The following is an 18921-nucleotide window of genomic DNA, read 5'->3' as shown; positions in this document are numbered from 1 at the left end:
GGAAGGAGGGGAAGTGTGCAAAATAAATAAGTAACTTGACTACGACTTCTGCGACTTCTACGACTCTTCTCTATAATTATTGGACCCAAATAATTATACAATACGACAAATCCAACCCCGGGGCTCGCAATGCAAGGAAGCACGCAGTTGAGTAAATACTACTGGCGCATTTAAAGCATGTCCACAACGGGTGCGAATAGTAAATTAGCCAGCTAATGATCCTTAAAAAGCCTCTGCCATTAGCGTCTGTACCGCAGCGACGTCAATCACGGACGCTTTTTTGGGGGGTTTTTTTGGGTCGGGGGGCGGAATGGGACGGGGGCCGACAATGTTTATGAATATGGCCGGAGGGTCGCGGCCGGAAGGGTACCCAAGTCAAGGGTGGAGGGTCGCGGCCGGACCGGCAAAAAATGGTTAAGTGCCCAGCTCTGCATATCACTGAGTAGGCTGAGATGAAATTTGGCCGCCTCATGACCCATGTCACACGCATGGGTCGTGCTGCAGTACTTGCATGCAGAGGGACTGTCAACTTGTAGCCTGGGAGGGACGCTCATTTTCTCTGTAAAGCCAGTTCGTCTCTTGAATGCAGGTTTCCCTATGGCATTAATATTGTCCAATTGAGCTCTTTCCTGCACCATAGATCTCAACTGCCTGTCACTCAGCTCAGCTGCTCGTCAGGCCTCAATAGCACTGGACAGTGTCAAATCCTTTTCTCTTAGCAGACGACCACGCATATTCTCGTTGGTAATGCCGATAACAATTTTGTCTCAATTTTGATTAACTCATGTCTAAGGGCACCGTATTCACATGTAGCAGCTTTCTCTCTGAGTCAAGTCACAAAACAGTCTATTGCCTCACCGTCCTGTTTGCAGCAGCCAAACAGGTAACGCTTGTAGATCACATTCTTTGCCTGCTTGAAGTATTGTTCCAGTGAGTTCAAAATTACGGTCACATCTGCCTGCTCCGCAGCACTTAGCATCAGGTTGTCCTTATATACATGTCTGCACTCTGCTCCCATAACACTCCGGAGTGTAGCGGCTTGGACCTCTTTAGCCTTGCTCACCATTTCTGTGGCCAAGGCATAATCCTCATACGGAAAATGTCCCAATTCGCATTTAGATTGCCAACTTAGCTTCATCGGAGAAGGCGGTGGTATGGTCGCGGCCCTGGCTACTTCCTGGTGCTAGCTCACCGAAACTTCTATTTAATAACAGTCAAAACGTGTGCACAAAAGAAAAACCTCACTTGTCAATTGCATGCTGCTATACACCATGTTCTGACACCATGTTGGAGGTATGGTGCGATTAACAACACAGGGACACGAGAATGACTTCCGTGTTGACGGTTTAATGCAGCAATTGGTGTGAGCGCGTCGTCTCAGTGGCTCGGCTCACAACTGGGGGAAAATCCATATGACAAAGTGCAATGACACTCAATCTCCACACGGTGGTACTGCAATACCACCTATAACAGTGTGTATGTGTTGACACGTGTCGCAGATGAGCCCGTGACTGAAAATGATGCGTGTGCTAAAGACTTTGGCCTGGTGAGTAGTACAACTTGTACTTACCTGGTAGGGGAGATGCCAAGATCAAGAAAGTGGTTCACCCAGGGTGAGGATCAGCCATTGCACTCTGGCTGTGCTGACCCCTGCAGATCCCCGAATGTGGGAATCTCAACTGCACAATTCCTGGTTGTGGGGGACTGTGTTCGTGCTCTCCCCTGATGAGATGTCAATATTAACATATTTAAAATGTTGCATTTGTTTTCATGGTGCACATGAGATCATATTTTCCAGCGTTTCAAATTTAGTTTTAGTCTAGGGAGGGGCCACACCTTGCAGCAGGGGTGTCGAACTCCGGTCCTCGAGGGCTGCTGTCCTGCCTGCTTTCAATCTCTTCCTGCTGCAGCACACCTGTTTCAAATGATCAGCTCATCAGCAAATTCTGCAGAGCCTGATTCTGATTGTTTGAATCAGGTCTGTTGGACGAGGAAACCTCTAAAACATGCAGGAGGGCGGCCCCTGAGGACTGGAGTTTGACACCCCTGATTTACAGATTAGATACGGCTAATCTGGCTGTTATGGCTGATTTCTTGTTCTCTTGTTCGGCTTTTTGTTTTTGGGTTTTGGTGTAATGTCCTGCTGTTTCTTTTTCGCGTTCTGTTTTATGTTCTTTTTTTCGTGTACTGAAAGTTCGACCAGTTTCTCCGATGTATGTTTTATTGCATGTTTTACATGGGATTTCGTAAATGATGTTGCATTTTTTGTTGGGTGTTATGGTATCTTTTGGGTGCACAAATTGTCGTAATTTCTGATGTGGTTTTATTGCAGTGTGTATTTGTTTTTTTCATGATACCTTGGATGGGTTCTGTGATTCCTCTGATGTATGGAAGTGTTATGATGTCTGTATTTTCACTGTCGATTACTGATTTTGTTTTTGTCTTTCTTGCTTTTTTTCCCTGTTGGTTCTGTCTGGCTTGTTGTTTTCCTTTGTTGATGGCCCATCTGCGGTATTTGGCAGAGTGTGAGTGCGTGCTGTATGTGGATTTATTCCCGTAATCTGTCATTATTGTCTGTTATGATACTAGTTTGGTTGTATAGGGTTCTTACTACGGAGAGTTTATGTGCTGTGGGATCTTCTGATGTCCAGAGGAGGTATTGATCTGTGTGCGTGGGTTTCCTGTGTATTGTGATTTTTATACTGCCGTCTTCCTTGTGATGAATGTTTAGGTCCAAAAACGATATGGTCTGGTGTGCTTCTTCATGTGTGAATTGTATGTTCCCGGTGTTATCCATGGTGTTGAGATGGTCTGTGAGTTCTTGTGTGTGTCCCGTCTTCGTTATTTCCAGTATGTCGTCCACGTATCGTTTCCAGAGTGTGGGTTTGTATTGCAGCGGTGTGGTTTGAATGGCTTTCGTTTCCAGGTCCTCCATGAAAAAACTACTCATAATTGCGGATAGTGGGTCTCCCATTGCGAAGCCTTCTTTTTGTTTGTAGATTGTTGACAGGTATTGAAAATAGGTGGATTTGGCAACAAAATATAATAGTGACGAAATGTCAGGTTGGTGCGTGGTTTGAGAGTTTTGTCCTGTTTTAGTCTTTCTGTAACTATGTGTAGTGTGACATCTACTGGGGTTTTTGTGAACAGTGATATTACGTCGTGTGATATGAATATTTCGTCCTTTTTGACTTATGTTTTGGAGTTCTTTTGCCAGTTGTTGTGAGTTCTTGCAATGATGTTCTGTTTTTCCAAGGAGAGGGCCAATGATTTCTATCATGGCTTTTGACAAATTGTATGTTGGTGATCCTATGCTATCTACTATTGGGCGGAGTGGTGTGTGTTTTTTATGTATTTTTGGGGTTCCATAAATCCGGGGTGTGATATTAGCGGTGGGTATTAAATTTAATTTCTATCCTACATTAATTTCTATCATTTCAACATTGACACAGTAGGCAACGCTCATCATTCAAGTGGTTACGTTTTCCATTTTTTACACAAGTTTTACTCACCCAAATCAAACACGGCACAAAGAAAAATAGTCTTAAAGTAGTGAAGTAGCTCATATGCTCGAGTGAAAGCTAAATGCTTCACAATTTTTGGAGGGAGATCGAGTTGCACAATGCTACGAAAATGTACCTCGTTGTAAAGGTACAGCTCGTGAAAATCATATAAAACACAATGCTTATCAGTACTCTTGAAAGGGAAATTATAATGGATATAGGACCATCTTTTTTTGAGAAGCTAATATACCCGCTCTGTGGTCATTACTGATCATTTTAGCATGATATGTTTTGCTAACGTAGCTAGAGGTTTTCCAACACAGGCAAAACTCTAACAATTAAAAAACACAATGTGAATTGTAGGTTAATTAATTCAATTGTCGTTCGGGACTCACCGTTCGGGACTCACCGTTCGGGACTCACTCGCTCTCTTCTCCTGCTGAACCTCGAAGACCGCGCAGCTTGCAATCGCTCCTTTTCTACCAGTTTGAATATGCTGCGTTCAAATGACTTCGTAATTTTGATATCTCCAATTTGAATCGATTAAAAAAATAATAATAATAGGGTATAAATAACTTAAAATACAGTTTGAATGAAGATCTTTCACAACATACAGACTAAATAATGTTGACTTTGTTTATAAAATAAGTCACTGTATTGAGACTGCTAGATAGAGTGCGGTGAATATTGCACTGTCGTTCTAACAATTGTGTTAAAACGGCTGTGTAACAGGTTTAAACCTAATTGTTTTCCCCTCAAATTGAGAGCATGCATTTTACTCATTAGACCTCCCTAATACACAAACATTATTCTCGTTTTGATTTTTGGTTAAAATGTAGGTAACTGGACTGTTTTGTTTGTCTTAGAACAGGAGTATGGAACCTGCGGCTCTTTCATTCATCTGTTGTGGCTCTGTGACTTTGAAAGATGAATAACAACAAGTATTTAATTTTAAAGTGCTTGGTTCATTTATCAAATGTAACTCTAAACTTGATTATTATGGTGTTCTTGTAATTGGGATCAACTAATACCCTAAATCATGTTAATATACATAAATATATAATTTAGACATTAAATATAATTTTGAAAGTAAAATTAAATGTTTCAAAAACCTAGTATGAACCATTTAACATCTCTGAAATGTAGTGAGTTTAGGTAACAACTTGAAGCCATTTACAGTATGCACCTTAAAATGTTGAATAATTTTTTGGGGCCACTAAATTGTGTTTTATCCTCGAGGAAATACGGATGCTGGAATCTTAACGGGTTTTAAACCTTGAAGCCATTCACAGTATGCACCTTAAAATGTTGAATAATTTTTTGTGCCCACTAAATTGTGTTTTATCCTCGAGGAAATAGGGACACTGGAATCTTAACGGATTTAAACCTATCATCCTAGACAAATTAACTCCCAAAACTGAAATGCAGCTCTTAATATTTGTTCTAAATATCCATCCATCCGTTATCGATACCGCTTATCCTCACAAGGGTCGCGGGGCGTGCTGGAGCCTCTCCCAGCTGCCTTCGGGCAGTAGGCGGGGGACACCCTGAATTGGTTGCCAGCCAATCGCAGGGCACACAGAGACAAACATCCGCACTCACAATCACACCTAGGGGCAATTTAGAGTGTCCAATCAACCTACCATGCATGTTTTCGGAATGTGGGAGGAAACCGGAGTACCCGGAGAAAACCCACGCAGGCACGGTGAGAACATGCAAACTCCACACAGGGAGGCCAGAGCCGGGATCGAACCCACGACCTCTGAACTGTGAGGCGGACGTGCTAACCAGTCGATCACTGCCTTGTTCTAAACAGTCCCAGAAAATAAAAATACCCCTCCCTTAGTCAGGAGAAGAAAGAAAAGAAAAAAGAAAAAGAATGATTACAAAAAGCCAAAGTAAATAAATAATGGACCAAAAGGTTGTTGTTCTTTGAAGAGAATTGTATTTCCAACGTTCCAACGTTCATTTATGAAAGTCCAACAACAACCTGTCCATAATTCCCATAGTTCCATAAATTCAATTATTGTTGGATCTAATAAAAGCTGACTTGTGGCGCTCAAAAATCCCATGTTATACGTCATTCCCCCTTTCACATGCAGTGTCTCAACTCAACGAAACTGTAATTCAAAGGTCTACAATAATTTCTGACACTTTCTATTTTCTAATGTTTCCCTTATACAGTATGTATGTACTCCAACATATATCAGTACCTGTTCAAGCCTAAGGGGGGCGGACCCTAAACATTCCTTGTAGGGGATCGCGCGCACATATAGGAGTTTTGCATACACAAACAGGCTAGGATGAACTGATTTTTTAGGCCGGTTCGACAGAAATGTTAGTCAAAAGCTCAAGTTTAGTTGAGTGACCTTTAAGGTCACGTTTAAGGTCTTTAATAATTTGACAGGTGACTTGAGCTAGGCCGCTGTGTCGCTGTGACCTTTCCTCCTGGCTCGGCATCTTATTTATGACACCCTTCAGTTAAGGCTGTAGACTAGAGCCACACATAGTCACATGGGCTAGTCGCCCCCAAGATGGCCAAGATATATATAAGAGTAGTAGTATAAGAGTAGGAGGAGGGGGTTAGACGTTCTTCCGCAATCTCAAAGAAAGGCTCCACGGCCGTGTCTCGATCTTTCTGGCATCCATTAAATAGTTCAACTGAGAATACAGTCTTCGCTGGTTGCACAGCGAATATTAAAGTTAAAAACCAGGCAAAGCAGAACAACTTTTCAATCCCATGCCCGATTAGCCCATATGTAGCCTACATTATATGACACCAAGATATAGGTAATCAGCTTTGTATTGTCTTCAGGTCTGTGGGACCCGCGTTCAGTTTTTATCAAAAGAAAAAGGACACAATTAAGGCATATCTGAAACCTTCTCCTCATGGTGATAACACACTGCTATGGAAGTTTCTTTTTTCTTTTTTAAAATTACATTTTATTTTAAAAAAAGAGTCACACATGAATTCATAAATGTCATCTAACAAAGGTAAATGGCAAATATTACCAATGTTTGTGGTTCAGATGACTTGCAATTAGGAAGTAGTAAACATGTCATGTCATGTCATGTCATGTCATCTTCCACACCGCTTATCCTGTACAGCAGGGGTCACCAACTCCGGTCCTCGAGGGCACCTGTCCTGTAGGTTTTCAATCTCTCCCTGCTGTAACACACCTGTTAAAATGATCAGGATCGTTATCAGGCTTCTCAAGAGCTTGCTGATAAGCTGATCATTGGAATCAGGTGTGTTACAGCAGGGAGAGATTGAAAACCTGCAGGACAGGTGCCCTCGAGGACCAGAGTTGGTGACCCCTGCTGTACAGGGTTGCGGGGAGGTGCTGGAGCCTATCTCATCTTTCTATGGGCGAAAGGCAGACTACACCCTGAACTGGTCGCCCGCCAGTCGCAGCGCACACACAGACACCAGTCACTGAACGGGAACCGATCCCAAGCTGCCCGCACACAACTCAGACGTGTGTACCACGACACCATCAGCGACTATGTAGTAAACATCTGTTGAGTATTTTAACAGAAAATTATTTGATTGTGTTGTTTTTAAAACCCAGACCTCTAGTGGGTCCACCAGACCCCTCAACACTGGCTGAGTAACAAAAATACAAAAAACACACAAGAATTAAACCATCACCACTTAGCCCACATACAACCCATACAGGACCCAGACATGGTTGACCAGCTCTAACCCATGCCCATTTAGCCCTTTTGTAAACCTTATGGTACCCAGATGTGAGTGACCAGTTTTAACCCATGCCCACTTAGCCCACATATAGCCCATATGAGACCCAGACATGGATAATCATCTTAAACTATGCCCATTTAGCGCACATATAACCCATACAGGACCCAGACATGGTTGACCAATTCGGACCCATGCACACTTAGCGCACATATAACCCATACAGGACGTAGGCGTGGTTGACCGGCTCTAACCCATAACCACTTAGCCCTTATATAAACCTTATGGTACCCAAATGTGGGTGACCAGCTGTAACCCATGCCCATTTAGCCCACATATAACCCATACAGGACCCAGACATGGTTGACCAATTCTGACCTATGCCCACACATAGCCCAGATAGGACCGATAAATGGTGACTAGTGTTAACCCATACCCACTTAGCCCATATGAGACCCGGACATGGGTGACCAGTTCCAACCCATGCCCATTTAGCCCATACACAACCCTTATTGGAGTCACTGATGGTGTAGTGGTACACACGCCTGAGTTGTGTGCGGAAAGCGTGGGATCGGTTCCCGCTCAGTGACGGTGTCTGTGTGTGTGTGTGTGCCGTGGGATCGGTTCCCGCTCAATGACGGTGTCTGTGTGTGTGTGTGTGCCCTGCGACTGGCTGGCGACCAGTTCGGGGTGTAGTCTGCCTTTCGCCCATAGTCAGCTGGGATAGGCTCCAGTAACTCCCCGTGACCCTGTACAGGATAAGCGGTTTGGAAGATGACATGACATGACAACCCTTATTGCACCCACCATATTTGCCCAGTTCAAGCCCATGCCCACAAATCCCACATGGCGCCTACATGGAACCCAGTACCATTTCCCACTTCTAGCCCTTTCCCACTTGGTACCCACGAAGCCCGCATTTACCCCACTTGGGGCCCAGCTGGTCATGTTGGCTGGCCCATGACAAATACTATAATATTTTGTGCTTATGATACGCAATATGTAATACAACTAAAGTAAAACACTATATAAACTAAATAAATACACGTGGACAAAATATTGCACATTTCTAATTTGTGACAATGTTGTAATTAATAAGCAAATGTGAAACGAAAGATGTAGCATGTAAGAAAACATGCTACAGATGAAGACCAATATAAAAACATCACAATTTAAATATAGTCTTTTTGATGGAAAAATAAAATTTCATGCAAAATCCACATCATTTTACATATCATATTTTAGACAAAATCCTAATGTACAAGGTTTTGCTACCTACTTATCCACATTTTATATATATGTGACTGGCCACTTCTGAGTGTGGCAATTTGCAGCACCACGTCACTGTCGCTTCAACATACCCCGGACACTCAGGTGGATTTTAGATGTTTCTTTATTGCAACACAGTATGGTGGGAGCAATGGTGAAGTCACATTCAGTCTGTGATAGTCATCACTGTGCACTCCTCATAGCTCTGACTGACGCTATTAACAAATTATATCTGATCTTATAAAACAAAATAAGGTCCTTATTATAACAGTGTGATCGTATAGTGTTTTAACCGGAACACTGTGTTACAAACAACAACCTTCCTAGAAATACAATTTTACAATTATGTACAGTAAAAGAGAAAAAAGGAACACATTCACTCTCATTTACAGACGGTCCCTAAACGTACCACACGTAGCAGAACGTGACTAAGTAATGTTATCTCAAATGGCGGCAGCGCTGAACTACGGGCTCGCACAAGTACATTCAAATAAATGAAAAACACGACATTAAAAACAAGCAGAGCTGGGCAGTCCGCCCCGGATCCTCCGGTCCAGCCGGATGCCCATTTTGGGGGCGGGGGTTGGGGGGTGACAAATTTTTAAAAAATGGCTGGACTAAGTATGGCCGGAAGTGGATTTTAGTCCGGCCCACTAATCGGCGGCCCTCATGCGTTTGATGTGGTCGCGAGGCAGCCAAATTTAATCTCAGCCAACTCGGTGAAAGGCTTCTTTTTGGGCTCCTTTCTACTCCCGTGACGGCGAGAGTGACAAGTGCCACATTGATTCACATGACCGATGCATTGTGCTGTTGGCGACAGGTCGGCAACACATGCCACGCACACATCAGGAATTGTTGCTGCGCTGATCGGTCCATTATGTCACATGTTGCGATGACATACAGTTTGAAACATCGAAATGTTTGTCTAATCATTTCAATATCTAAATATTTCAGTATTGATTGAGATATTTCCCCCCAAATATTTATGTCAGTATTTTTTGAGAGCTTCATTTATATTTAATTATTTAACTGTTTTAATATTTATTCGAATTCTTGAACAGCACAGCTATTTATTCAACTAGTTAGGGTTTTTTATATTTATTTTGGCGGCACAGCGGGCGACTGGTTAGCTCGTCCGCCTCCCATCTCAGAGGTCGTGGGTTCGAATCCGGCCCCGGCCTTCCTGTGTGGAGTCTGCATGTTCTTCCCGTGCCTGCGTGGCTTTTATCCGGGTACTCCGGTTTCCTCCCACATTCCGAAGACATGCATGGTAGATTAATTGGACACTCTAAATTGCCCCTAGGTGTGATTGTGAGTGCGGATGTTTGTTTGTCTCTGTGTGCCTTGCAATTGGCTGGCAACCAATACAGGGTGTCCCCTGCCTACTGCCCGAAGACTGCTGGGATAGGCTCCAGCACTCCCCGCGACGCTTGTGAGGATAAGCGGTATCGATAATGCATGGATGGATGTTTTCCGAGAATGATAAGTGTAATTATTAGGTCATGGGTTGACTCTTTGACAGAAATACCATACAAAACATTTTCTTTTGACAGAGTAGACAGATTGGGCAATTTAGGGAACAACCAGTCATACAAATCTTCCCAAAAGGCATTAACAAATTTACAGTCATAAAATAGATCACTTGTTTCAATGTCTTCATCACAGAATAAAAAGTGGTTGTGGTCCAAATTAAAGCAATTCCTTAAAAATTCAGACGATGGGTATACCCTATTGAGAATTTTATAATGAATTTCCTTTGCTTTGGGGGAATGGGGAATTTAAAGAATTTAGATGTCAAATTTATAACTTTTTTTGGAAAAAAATTGTAAAATTGAAATTCGGTTTGATGAGAATGAATACAGTTCTTTAACAAAGAATTGTCGGATTATGACATTAGGTATATTAGGATCTGTGATATTGTGTCCATCCACCAAAAGCAAAGGTAGTGAGGGGTTCACCTTACTTTGAAACAAATAAGACATCACAACAACAGATTGAGGAATTGCTTTGATAATATTATGATACTGCCATTTGTCATTCAGGTTATACTTATTCCAGAAAAACTCAAAGGGTATAATGTTTCCAGTATTATCCAAGAGGTGCATCACTGATCAAATTCCTCTCCCTAATCAGTTCTGATAGAACAATGATTTCTTTCGAAACAAAATGTATCTACAATTCCATAATGGGGTGTTGTGGGGACTAAAATTGTGTTTATAAATCATTCTCCAGTAAAGTAGTTGATGGAAGGTGGACAATTTGATAGGGGGTTTATTTATGTCAAAGTCACATCTCAGGAGGAAGTTAATACCTCCTAATTTGTCAAAAATATAATTTGGGACATGAAACCACAAGCTGTTTTCATTCTTCAAAAAAGATCTTAACCAATTAAGTTTAATAGTACCGTTAATACAATCTATATCAATGGCTTTAAGAACTCTTTCTTCGTACTCCAACGTACCTTTTCTAATGTAATGTGTTTTTCTCTTCCAACTGTAATTAAAGTTAGCCTGATTTATTGATTTAATTGCTTTTTTTGATAGTGACAGAGAATATGCCGGGTAAATGAACCTGGATAGGCATTCCATTTTTGTAATAAAATTCAACCAATGATAGAGATGTCCTTTTGAGACAACAGATTTAAAAGCGATTTACATTTGTCTAAATTGTTCCAAACATTGAGATTATTTAGAGTGTCACTACCCTTAGTAATGTGCATACCTAAGTATTTAACCGTTGATTTTACAGGAATATAATTTATTGTTTTAAGAGGAGCCTCATGAATTAGAAATAGAGTGCATTTTTTAAGGTTCAGTTTTAAACCAGATGCTTTAGAAAAAAAAAAAAAAAAAATCAATCGTCTTGATAATTTTAGAGACCTGGTCACTATTTTTCATGAAGATGGCTGTATCATCAGCAAGCTGGCTAATCACCAGCTAATCACCAGCTGTCTGCTGAGTACTGTCAATTTTCCAAATTCTGTATTTTTAATAAGAATTGATAGCATTTCTGCTGCTGCGATTAAGAGTAGGGGAGAAATGGAGCAACCTTGTTTAATGCCTTTATTTATCGAGAATCTTGGACATGCACCTTTTGGTAGAATGATAGGACTATTCGTATCCTTATAAATTAATTTAATTATGTTGATGAAGTTTTCTCCAACACCAAATAGTTCTCAAGTACTGAATATGAATTGATGTTCAGTCATGTCAAATGCTTTAAAGAAATCTAAAAATAAAATAAAACCCTCTTCTTTAATTAAATAATTGTATTCAATTAAGTCAAACACCAATCGTAAATTATTATGAATCAATCGTCCTTTTATAAATCCCGATTTTGTGTGTCTGAGATAATTTGAGTAATGCCAGAGTTCAATCTGTTTGCGTATATATGAGTTAAAAGTTTATAATCATTATTGAGTAATGTTATAGGCCTAAAATTATCTATTACTTTCCGGTCTTTTTCAAGTTTAGGGATGAGTGTGATTATTCCTTGCTTCATAGTAGTTGGGAGAGTGAGGGATTCAGATATTTCTCTTAACATATGTAAACAGAGGTTTTTAAGATGTTCCCAAAAATGCAGATAAAAATTACTTGTTAGACCATCTGATCCTGGCGATTTATCCAGTGCTAAGCATTTCTTAGCTTTTTCCACTTCTGCCATGTTAATGTCCGACTCACAAACATTTTTGAAACACTCATCAATTCTGGGGATCCATCCCTTAACATGTCCAAAGACAGTATCTGCATCTCGGGATGAATAAGAGGATGAATACAGTTTACTATAGAATTGAAAGATTTCTTTAGAAATTAAGTCTGGGTCAGTGCATTCTTGATCATCTATCAGTAAGGTCCTTATAGCATTCCGTTCTTGTCTTCTCTTTTCTAGCCTACAAAAGTATGATGAGCTTCTCCCATTTTCCGATATAAGTCTCAATATTATTGTCTGTAATCACATCATTTATGGCTTTAATTGCTTCTTGACAGAAAGGTTCATCTTTCACTAAATTTGAATTAAATTTCCAACAACCTTTTTAAAAATGTGTGTTTGAAGATATAAAACTAAGCGTAATCATATTATGATCTGTTAGAGGAGCAGCTGAAATTGAAACTGCTGATTCAAATCCAGGGCCAATATCAGATATTAGCCAAAAATCAATCCTGGATTTAACTGAGCTATTAGGTTTGAACCACGTATAAATTTGGGAATCCGGATTAGCAAAGCGCCAGAGATGTTTCATATCAAACACATTGCAAAAATCAAACAAAACCGGATTATAAAAATGACTTTGGTATTTAGAAGGAAATCTATCAAGCCATTCATCCATAACCATATCATAATCGCCACCAAAAATAAGATTTTTAGTAGGATATCTCTGGTAAATATCATTAACGGACTGAGTAATTTCAGAATTTTTTTTTGTTTTGGTTAAGGCTATTGTACCCATAAATGTTTCCAAGAATTAGAAAATCTTCGTTTGCTTCTAAGACACAAATTAACCAGTGACCTAATGGGTCCCTGTTTGTGGATAGAATTCTACCAGGGAAGTTGTTCAAAAGTAAAGCCACACCTGCCGACTTATTTGAACTGTGACTAAACACAATTTTGTCTCCCCAGTGATTCAACCAGAATTTTTCATCCATGTCATTCAAATGTGTTTCTTGTAGGAGAACACATTGTGCTTTTTCATTCTAGCAAAACAGAAATGTTAATTTTCTTTTAATAGAATTTTTGAGACCCCTTGCATTAAGAGAAAAAAATGAAAATTTAGTGTAGCACCCTCCCACTTCGGGAGGGGCCTGGGTTCTGCTTTAACTAAGTGGCGCTGTTGCCTGACTTGATAAACTTTTAAATGTTGCGTTTAATTACTGTTGGCGGTGCTTCCATTAACTGTGGAAGTAGTTGGAATATCTTCCTTTTATACTCTCTTATGTATTTCTTTTTTTTGTATTTGGTCGCAATCCTGTGGATTAGTTAAAATGGGCTTCCATAGCCATGACATAGGCATTTAATGAAAATTCAAAGGTAAAAATAACACGTAAAATATCAGAACATGGGAAAAGGAAGAAAGCAATGTAGTCTATCGGCTCCAAGTCTAGAATTTCTTGTGAAATTTACAGAAATTACTATATGCTCAAATCACCTAATCCACTGAATTAGGAAATGTCCAATCCAACAATTAATCAACCCTAAGTATGGTAACAAGCACAAATATATCAAGTAACAAAGAAAATGTGGGTCCACACTCACTCACACACACTCAAGGTACTAGTACCACTGTCCGACGCACGTTGCAGGCCTGATGCTCTTCGTGCACAAATAATATGGATTGCGTACTCACAGTTCCGGTGCGAGAGGGGTGTAGAACTCCACAGAGGGGAAAGAAGGTAAAACAGAATTCTGAAGAGTAGCAAAGAAAAGATTATCGAATAGAGTATCCAATAAGAGAGTATTGGATAAAGGTGTTATCTAAATGAGGCAGAGATGAGGGGGTGGCGCTCCACTCAGCATGAACGGAGAATCTTAGCCACGGCGCGAAGAACCAGTCCTTAATCCAAGCCAGTAGTAGGGAACAGGCTCTCCTGACGTCCAGCAGAGTGTGTCCCTGACTGCTCACAAACGACCACGACTGCTCCTGAATTAACAGGACAGTACTGAGCTACAAATCCATATACTAGTTCGTGTGGAAACTAGCGGGAAGTTGTATCTCAACTCCTTATCATTGGAAGTGAAATCCAACTAACGACACAGTTGTAGCTAGGCTAATCGCTAATCGCGATTTGCTAAAATGCTAATATGAACCAAACGGACAGTAATAGTTTATTTTTAACATAAACAGACCAGTTTAATTACCTCTTAGGCACCCAGTGAGTACAAACATCCAGCGAAAACGGGTAGTTTATCCCGATGTTATGTACAAAAAGGCTCCAAATATCTGATGACACAGCTGCACTACAGCGTGTGCTCAAACATTCACAACTCTTGCGAGTAGGTAGCGTCAGTTGGAACAAGTCCCGCCCCTCGATCTCAAAGTAAGTAACATTGGCTAAATTTGACATTAACCAATAACATTACAGAATTAGGATGAATGACAGTGTGTATAAAATTAGGCTGTAAACGTTTCCTCAAAGTGAACATTACTGTAGAAAATGAAAATAACTGAACAAATATGAACTCACATGAGCTTCAACCCCGCAACTTGAACAACACTGCACCTACAGTAAACCATCCCAAATCGAACAGTAATGTATTCACAGAACATCATGCAAGTCAAAGTATTTATTTCTAATAACTAATATTTTTTTTAAAAAGAGATAGAACTATAACTAGAGATGTAAACGTTAGTTTGAAACTAAGCACTGTAGTATATTGCCCCTACATAATACTATTAATTACAAAAGCATTTGTAATACAGTTGTTGTTCAATATTAATTCAACATGTAAACATATACGTTAGTAAACTTTAACAAATCAAGTACACAATTAGGAACCCAATCTAACGCATAACCTTCAAATTTAAACTGTAGAAAACTTACCAAACTCTCACTAAACTGCAATATATGCTATAAAACCTTTGTATCAAAGTTGAAAAATCTAAGATAAAAATGTAAACACAAAACTGAGCATTGAAAAGATGAGAATGTAACCGCATTTTTCAGACTCCAAAGGAAGGTTCAAATACCTGAGAGAGAAAGGCACATGACATGTTGTATATAGACAATCTAGTTTAAGGCAACCCCGTTGCCGTTAATGTACCCCACGTGACCTCAGAAGTACACGTTCTTCCCTGCAGCCGTGGCTTGCTCCATCATTGGCCACGCCACAGCACGAGCCTCCCGGTCAGCTTTGCAGAAATCTTGCTTGAAGTGGATTCCCAAGTCTTTGTAGACTTTACAGTTCTTGGACAGCTTCCAGAAGACATCCCTGTCATGTCTCATTGTGAACTGCATGATGACTTGGCGATGCTTTCCCTCCTCTCTTCTTCCAAGGCGATGTACGGTGTCAATCATGGTCTCCACTGATGACGCCTTCTGCGGTGCAATCTTGGACAGGATCTCTATGATGGTGTCTCGGATGTGTTCGTCATCTTTTTCATTCAGGCCATGTATTTTGAGATTCCAGCGTCTCTTGTACCTTTCCAACTCCAACACTCTTTCTTTAAGTTCCTCATTTTCTTTAATGAGACCAGGCATGTCTTTTTGAACTGCATGGATCATTTCTTTGCAGCCTTTAATCTCAGCTGCATTTATTTCCACAGCTTTGGTGATATTGGCCACCATTATGGAGTTTTCTCATAGCTGAACACCGAATGTATCCATCTTATTTGTTAGCTTTTCTATAGCCTTGACGAGGGCCTCGTTTGATACTGCTCTTGGAAAGATTTTACCTTCACTAGAGGCTCACCACTTTTTGTAGGAGTACCAGGAAGCTCCTTTCTCTTCCATGCACTTGTGGCTGTAACCTCCATCTCCGAGTAATCGTGGCCACTCCGGTTAGCTTTGCCCGAAGCTGCGCTAGCTGTTAGCTTGGTTTGTGGCTTTCCGGATGGCATGTTGGCACAAAATTACTTTCGCATTCTCAAACTGTACTTGAAGCCAGAGCAAACGTTCACATAGACACTCACTTAAACGTCCGTTCAAGTCTGATATAGAATTTTCGACTTTCCTTGCAAATTTTGGGGCTTTCACGCGAGAGCTTAGAAACTGTGGCTTGTCTGATCTCCCATCTTGCCGAACTCCCTTTATGAACCCATTTGTATCCATCTCAGGGGGTGGCCATTTTGTCACTTGCTGTCGACTGAAAATGATATCACAATTGCTCAGGGCTCAGGTAACAACCAATCACAGCTCATCTTAAAAAAACAGGTGAGCCGTGATTGGTTGTTACTGTGTTGCAACTGTGATGTCATTTTCAGTTGACGCTGCCGCTTAGTCAGTACATTACTCAAACCATTAGGAATGAGGTAAAAAGAATCTGCAAAAACAATTCCATCATGCCTTGCTTCAGTTCTACCCAGAATTCAAAGCCAGAATTGTCCCTGCCCCCACGCTTTTCCAGCACTCACTTCCTGTTTCTTTGTGTGGTCAGGAACATAATTTAGTGCTGCTCACATCTAGTGCTGTAACAGCATACAATCTTTCACAACACTTCACTTAAATACGTTTCATTAGTCGACCACCATTTTTTTAACTGCAAAGAAAATCTACATTTGAAACTATTATTTTTATGTCCATCGTACATTGTAAATATGACATTGAAATAAAAACATCCTTGTTTACTTAGCTCTTCTTGTAGTAGCGTGGACGGAGCAAGTTGACCGTTTATTTTGGGGGGGAAGGTCTTGACTAAAGTATGACTACGTATATCCTTCGATAGTGACAACGCAAACTTTACATGTTGCAAAGCTAATTATTTTCCTTTTACCATACTGCACTTAACAACGTCCGTAATCAACTTATTTGCAGCATCCCAGCATTGTAAGATTCACGGACATTTATATTTGGAACCTCATAGTACATTAGTGCATTGTATTCTCAGTTTTATTGTTAACCAACTGAGGGGGTGCACCATTCCTGGAGATACTGCAATACCAGGTTGATGCGTGGAGTGGACGGAGCAAGCCCCTATTCCATCTCCCAGTTTAAAAAATCAATGTAATATATGGTCCCCGAATAGGGGACGTATCAGATATTAAACTGATAAGAACTAATTTTTTTCTTTTGAACAAGTTTTATTGTTTCAATGGACAAATGTTATTTACATCTCTCCAATATGGAGCACAGTTTTATTTACAAAACAACATGTTAAGATAATATCCTTGTAAGATGAAAAATTAACATGTTAAACTTAATAATACAAGATAAACTATGCATAAAATACTAAAGTTTAAAAGACAGATTAGATAAAACATATCATGCCTGTTGTACAGAAGCGTAGTGTCTCCTTACTAAATGGGACCTCATCCCACCCTCTCAAACAGCATTCCTCCGGTTGAATCCTCTCAGGGCGCCCAAAGGAGTTCCTCACCCCTCTTGCTCCTTTTCCCCAGCCTCTCCCGGTGAGCCAGGCCGTCGCTGCCAAGACCTTTTCTGTGTAGCTCCGGTTCCCTCCTCCAGGCGGGCACAGACGACTCTTCTTGGTGGCTGCGTCCTTGGCCTGCCGCCAGCAGCTGTCAGGGTAGCTGCGGCCATTCGGAGCACAGCCACAGGAGGGGGGTGTCTGTGCCTCCTTACCAGCAAGTTTCTGGAGGTCCAGATGGTGTCTTTGATGGCGGTGAGGGTGAGCGACTGCTTTGCAAAGTGTTCTTTCTTTTTTTCCAACTGGCTCAGCCCATAGAACACAAACTGTGCGTTTAATGCCTCCCTTGCTGGCAAGTCCGGGAATTGCAGGTGGCCGTCTGTCGCCCACAGGTCTACAGCAGTACTGCACCCCCAGAAGAGGTGCCTCACCGACTCGTGGGCGCCACAACCAGGTCGGGGGCAATTTGAGGACGCTGACATCCCTCGGGAGTGCATAACTGACCTAACTGGGAGAATTTCATGGGCCACCATCCATGACAGGTCCCGAAGTCTGTTTGAGAGGCCAGGATAATTGACATTGCGCCAAACCATTGTGGGCTCACCACATTCCATTCGAGGCTGCGAACTGGACTCACTGCTTCCCGCTTCTGCACAACAGAGATAAGAGATCTGTGATTTTTTGAAAACATGACACTCTTCTTTTTCCACTTCAAACGTTCTTAAAAAAATCCTAATAAAAGGATAAAATGGTGGCAGATTAAAAGACACATGGATTCTATGATCAGTCGGTATTAATTTTAGTTTACGGAGGTATGAACCCATCCAGAATCGTGTCATTGCTTGACTTTTCTGGGCACTTGATGGGCCAAGCGCATTTCGCAGGTGCAGGGTTACATATCAGCTCCCCAAGAAGAGCTGAGGGTCCGGCATTCCAAAACAGAAATGATCAATAAAAGCAAGGGTAGAATAACAGCTTTTATGATTAAAACTTTCCCCGCTATAGTCAGGTCTCTCAGCCCCCCAAAACCAAGTCTTTTTCTCACTTTCCCTATTACGTCGCCCCGGTTTGTTTCCCTGCCACCATCTTTGCCAAATTTGATCCCAAGTATTCTCTGGTCAGTCCGCTGATAGTGTAGTGGTACACACGCCTGAGTTGTGTGCGGGCAGCGTGGGATCGATTCCCGCTCAGTGACAGTGTCTATGTGTGCCCTGCGACTGGCTGGCGACCAGTTCGGGGTGTAGTCTGCCTTCGCCCATTGACGGCTGGGATAGGCTCCAGCAACTCCCCGCGACCCTATATAGGATAAGCGGTTTGGAAGATGACATGACGTGACATATTCTCTAGTCCGTTTGTATCAGTATCAGGGGTAGTCCTGTCTTTTCTGTCGCGATCCACAGTCCATAAAATTGTGCTTGGGTCTTAGCTCTA

General features: G+C 41.3%; 2 non-coding genes across 2 annotated transcripts; one reads left to right on the top strand and one right to left on the bottom strand.

The window, feature by feature from the left end:
- Positions 1-1562: 1562 nt before the first annotated feature.
- Positions 1563-1725, top strand: LOC147126971 (U1 spliceosomal RNA). The gene has a single exon (XR_015084896.1). It is a non-coding gene; the product is annotated as a U1 spliceosomal RNA (small nuclear RNA).
- Positions 1726-17029: 15304 nt separating this feature from the next.
- LOC147126970 (U2 spliceosomal RNA) lies at positions 17030-17216 on the bottom strand. The gene has a single exon (XR_015084897.1). It is a non-coding gene; the product is annotated as a U2 spliceosomal RNA (small nuclear RNA).
- Between the last annotated feature and the right edge of the window lie 1705 nt (positions 17217-18921).

Source organism: Filicampus tigris, chromosome 22, assembly GCF_054856515.1.
Source record: "Filicampus tigris isolate MCC_2025a chromosome 22, RoL_Ftig_1.0, whole genome shotgun sequence".
In the NCBI taxonomy this organism is placed as follows: domain Eukaryota; kingdom Metazoa; phylum Chordata; class Actinopteri; order Syngnathiformes; family Syngnathidae; genus Filicampus; species Filicampus tigris.
The sequence above is the reverse complement of the archived record's forward strand: the minus strand, read 5'-3'. Positions and strand labels throughout refer to the sequence as shown.